Here is a 6,000-nt window from a genome sequence, read left to right as displayed (position 1 = left end):
ACCTCAAGTCACACCACCAGCTACCTTGGCCACCAAATACAGAATGAACTCATTGATTATTTGAGCAGCAAGGTCATTTCAATAATGGTGAGTGATATCATGCTGGCTAAAGGTTTCTCTATCATTCTAGATTGCACCTCAGATGTCAGCCACACTGAACAGTTGTCAATTGTAATTAGAATTGTGTCACTGAAGGAGCAGTCCAACATGAAGGACAATTGTATTGGGTTTTTGGAGGCAGAGGAGTCCACGGGCCAACATTTGGCATCCCTGATTCTCAACAGATTATAGGTGCTAACAATTCCTTTTGAGGACTGCAGAGGACAGTCTTATGATAATGGGGCCAACATGAGAGGCAAAAACAAAGGTGTCCAAGCCAGACTCCTGGAAATGAATCCAAGAGCTCTATTTGTGCCATGTGGGGCTCCCACAGTGAACCTGGTTGTGGCTGATGCTGCTAAAAGTTCTGTCGATGCCACAGGTTACTTTTGCATCTTACAACAAACTGTACACCTTGTTCTCAGCCTCCACACAGCGATGGGACATCCTGAAAAAACATGTGGACATCACTTGAAGATGTGAACTGAGACAAGGTGGGAGAGTAAGGTTAAGAGTGTCAAGCCACGGAGGTATCAGGCAGCAGCGGTGAGAGAGGCACTGACTGAGGTGAGGGATCAAACCAAAGACCCTGTGATAAAGATTGAGGCCCAGTCCTTGTCAGAGGAGGTGGGATCATAACTCTTCAGCATTTGTACAATGGTGTGGTATGACATCTTGAGCCAGATCCAACATGTGAGCAAGCTGATGCAGTCTCCCAGTATGCATGTGGATGTTGCAGTCAGGCTTCTCAGAAAGACAGAGAGATGTCTCAGCAACTACAGGGCAACAGGCTTTATGACTGCACAAACGTCAGCCAAGGATATTTGCGAGAGTATGAATGTAGAGGCCGTTTGACAACAAAAAAAGGCTGAGGTCCACAAAGCGTCTCTTTTCATACGAATCATTTGATGAACCTTTGAGTGATGCCCTGAAGAAGCTGGAGGTTACATTTTTAATGCCGTTGTTGGTGCTGCAACTTTAGCCCTTCAGGAAAGATTTTCAATATTGGAAAATGTGGGAGAGAAGTTTGGAGTGCTGTCAACCAGTCTCTCAAATGAGGAGCTGACAGAACAATGTGAGGCCCTCAGTATGACACTGCACTACAAAGAACACTCAGACTTGGATGGCAGAGAGCTTGCACAGGAACTGAAGAACTTGCCTGACTTGCCATCGAAGACCATGACCCTGCTTGAGCTGCTGATATTTATACATGAAAGGGAGCTCTCAGAAATGTATCCAAATTTGTGTACTGCTCTCAGAATTAGTCTTACTCTTCCAGTGACCGTAGCTGAAGCAGAGAGGAGCTTTTCAAAGCTGAAGCTCATCAAATCCTACCTGAGGTCCACCATGTCACAGGAATGCCTTAGTGGCCTTGCTGTCATCAGTATTAACCATGCTGGGAAGATTTCTTATGATGATGTAATTGATGACTTTGCAGGCTGGCATGTGTTTTCTTTCCCTCCGAAGCATTACATTGATTTCAGTAGATTTCTAAAGTGATTTTTGTAAGAGCATTTGGCGGGGATTAATTTGCCTCTGAAAGCTGCATGAGAGCTTTTGGTTGGCTATTTAACAGAGAGGCAGGTCAGCATTACCTTACTGACCCAGCTCTGAGCAGCACTAGATGAGGGGATGTTGATAACGAGAGGGAATTGCTGTCAGGCAAAGCTGATCTCCCAACTTGTGCACAAGATTTTGTAGGTCAGCTACAGGTGTACGAGGGTCCAGTCCAGTCTCATTACCAATCCCTTTAGGCCTAATGGATATTCACCACTAAGCTGCACGATACTTACTTGAAAGTAAGTCAGACCATTTAGGAGTTGAGACTGGGTGATGAACTCATGAACTCAATAGGCTATAGTGATTGGTAAGCATGATCCATGGATGGGTCTTTTGTAAGTTTGTAATGATCCATGGATGGGTCTTTTGTAAGTTTGTAATCTGTTTGTGATTCTCTGTTTAATTGAACTGTTTCTGTCATGGACCTGAATTGCATAACCTGATAATCATTAATGTAGTTTTGCTTACTTTCATAGCTGACTCATATAATCCAGCCTGGTCTCATAGACTAGACGTAACATAGTAAATGTAAATCCCGGGTACTCAAATTAGTATGATATGTTGTGTTTGGTATGGATACATAAAACAGATGATAACTTAATGCAAAAACAAAAGTAGGGTGGTTGGTCGGGTGGTCGTAAAAATGCGAATGTCTAGCAACTGAAGTTTGCGAGTTTGCATCTCATCACCGGGCAACTTTAGCATTTTAGCAACTTTTCAACTATTTACCACTTTTTAGCTACTTCACAACTACTTAGCATGTTAGCTAACCCTTCCCCTGAGCCTAATCCTAACCTTAACCCTTTCAGTTTACCCTGCCCTTAACCGTAACTTTAACCCTTTAACCTAACTCGTAAACTTAACCCTAACCCCTAACCCCTAACCCTAACCCCTAACCTAGCTAACATTAGCCAGCTAGCTAAGGTTAGCCACCTAGCCAACTTGCTAGAATTCGTAACATATCATACGTTTTTCAAATTTGTAACATATTGTACGTTTAGCAAATTTGTAACATATAATACGAATTGTAATTCGTAACATATCATATGAAATGAGTGTTGGACATCCACAAAATAATACATACCATAAAAAACGTAACAATTAAATTGTCATGAATTTACGTACAGAATAATACGAAATGCTCTGAGATCAGGTTGCATAATCAGAAACACCATATCAAACAGTTCAGATGTGAAGTGGGTGTAGTTTTTGATGGTCATGAGCATAGACATTATATGTAATTCTATGGTCATAGGTGTCTATTTTTACTACTCTGGGACCAGATGGAGACAGGGCTTTACCATGAGATCACAACCTTTCAAAACAGACAGGCTCGAGATACAGCGTTGCATATCCAAAACAGAAACTTATCAGGAAATCCCCCAAAAATTACCTAAAGTCATGAATTGTTCAGAGCATATTAAGGGGAGTTACTGCTTTCAATAGATGTAAAATTATATGAAAATTAGCAAAAATGCATTTGCTAGATTTTCATCAGACAACGACGGTAAGGGTGAGTCACGGTTGTACAATCTTGTGATGAGTCACTGTCAACATGAGAAAGAGACAGACTCCACTATGGCTGACAGACAAGACCATCCCAGCAAGAGATCAGAGATATTTAGACATTGACTTTTGAGGAGCTCTTTCTTCCTTCAGAACTGATGACATAACAAAGCGTGAGGTTGTTCTACAGGGTAAAGATCTAAATATATGCTAAATCCGAGTTACCACAAGACAGAGCTGGTGGCACCCCATAGCCTCATTTGCCCCAGCAGTAAGCTATGGCTTCAAAGAAAGTCAAACGTTAGATGTAGATGCTTTTATAGTCAAAGCAAATTCATTGTTTTGTAAGTAGGGAATATTGGAAAACTTGAGAAAACATAATGCATAAAATAATACATGATAGCTTTTTTTAAAGATGTCAGTCATGTTGCTCAGAGCTCCCCTGTAGTCCATGTTGCTGCAGTGCTATGGCTGTAACACCCCATAGGGTGCACCCTAATAAGTTGGCATATCTAGTGCCGCACACTAATAAGATGACATGTCCCTCCCTCCTCACTAGTCCATGGACTGCAGTGCTATGGTAACATCACATACTCCAGGGTGCACATTAACAAGTTGGCATGTCTCCCGGTCCACACTAACAAGGTGATATACTGTATCTCCCCTCTCTCTTCCTTAGTCAATGGGCTGCAGTGCTATGGCTGTAACATCATCCAGGGCCAGAGGTACGTGGACATTGGATGCTCTAACCCAGAGGTCATCACCTGCACCCACTCACACAAGGGCTTCAAACATCGCTTCTGCATCAAGACAGAGAGCAGTGAGTCTGTTTCTAATGTTCCTGAACTGATGACTGTCTCAACCAATGCCTATCTTCATCTCCATCTTAGCTGGATGCTATAGATTTTCTCATTCACTGTCTTCCTTGTCTGTTAATGAATATGTCGATGTAAGAGTGTTTATTGACCCACATTGTCCAGTATATAGAGAATAAACAGGAGGAAATCCCCTAACCTCTCCTCTGCACTCTGTAGCCATACAATTGTATGTCGAAAGGGCAAGATCTTATCTTGATGTGAAGATTCCATGGCTTCTTACTACATAACTACAACAAGGGCTTTATTCCACCAAATTTGTAAATAACAGTCAGTCATTCCTTAGCTTACGTAAAATCAAAATAAAGAACACGGACTGCCATAGGTAATATTAAAGACCTGATGATTACCACTTAAGGAGTTCTGCTGACATCCATGGATGTAAGATCCAGCTGTTCTGCTGTTGACAGCTGAAGGAGCCACTCATGTAAAGGGCTGATGTGGCACTGTTTTCCATTGGCTCGGGGAAATAATGGGGTCAGAGAAGACTGACGACAGCCTGTCACACACACAAGAATGACAGGGCTGTGCTGAAATGGGAAGCAGGATCCCTTTAAACAGCGTCTTGGGGATAATCTTTACCTATTCTTCATATTAATCCCATGGGTTCAGTTCTGTACGGGCGGCTGGCCGGAGAGGCGGCTGCTGTTTCAGAACTGGCTTAGAGTCCCACTCCCCTCGCTTTGTCCCCAGCTGGGGAAATCTGTCTGACGTGGCTGTTCCCCACCTGGACTGTATCCACCGTCCAGCTGTCCCTTTCTTATGACTAATGTGGTATTTATAGCTCGTGAGAGACATAAAAGTTTTCTGCTTGGATTTAAAGAAAGCATTGAGGAGGGCGTTTTTTCTCAAGGGTTGTCTACGTGCCAAGTGTTATGGAGTGTTTGATGGCTTAGCTGGATGCCCTTAGTAGTTGTACAGCAACATCTTTCTGTCAAGGGCCAGGTTTGAACTTTTTTGCTCTGACTTACAGACATGCAGATTTTTCAATCTATTGTACTCATATGATGTGTACTAAACTACCATTATATTCAACAGTTCATCACAAGGAAAAGGAAGAGATCTGATGATGTAATTCTGTTCTATGACAGCATCCCTCTGTGCACTCCTTTGGCTCTCAAGGACTTCAAAACACACATGAATACAACATGCCATTCATTGTGTCTTCTGCCTCTTTCCTGCTGATCTCACCATCTACTTGTCACTCTTCTTTGACTCTGACTTGTCTCTGTCTTCCTGTTATTTCAGCAGCCCTGGGAATTGTCCTGACCAGTGGATGTGCCACATCAAGACACTGCCAGCAACAAGAGCTGCCTGGAGTGCGCATCCACTGCTGCACCTCAGACCTGTGTAACAGCACCCCCTGCTGTCGAGCGAGCACATTGCATTACATCTACGCACTGGGAAGCTTGCTGCTGCTGAGGTTGTGGTTGTGATATGAGGTCACACAACTTGTACTTGGACAGATGGAACTCTGGATAAACCATCTATGAATGACACTGTACATGGCTAGTTCTCAGTGTCTCTTCTCAGCTCCATGTGTTAAGGGTCTGAGACTGAGAGGAGGGTTGTACAATACTGTACATCAGAGCAGGTTTTGTGAAGATGAATTTTCGCTGGGCTTCTTATCCCAATGTCAGAAACAAAGGAAAATAACTAAGCCAAGGTTCCCATAATTCATTATTATGATGATTTTATAAAGTTATTAAATCAGTTCAGGAAGTGTCCCAGAGAGTAATGTTCATTTAAAACCATCAGTATGGCTAGCAATGGCTGTATGGCTTTCTAAGATGCACGTTGCATGTGGCTTTTATTTCAGATTGTAAGATGGTAAGAAATAATGTACAGTGAAAGTGAAATGTTGTGAAATACTGTATTAAAGTAATTAAAGTAATAAGACCATGTTCTCTATCCTACAACATACACTTGCATATATTGTTCATTAGTAACCAAATCAAAT

Source organism: Salmo salar, chromosome 01, assembly GCF_965601325.2.
Source record: "Salmo salar chromosome 01, fSalSal1, whole genome shotgun sequence".
NCBI lineage: Eukaryota > Metazoa > Chordata > Actinopteri > Salmoniformes > Salmonidae > Salmo > Salmo salar.
This window is presented reverse-complemented; position numbering follows the sequence as displayed.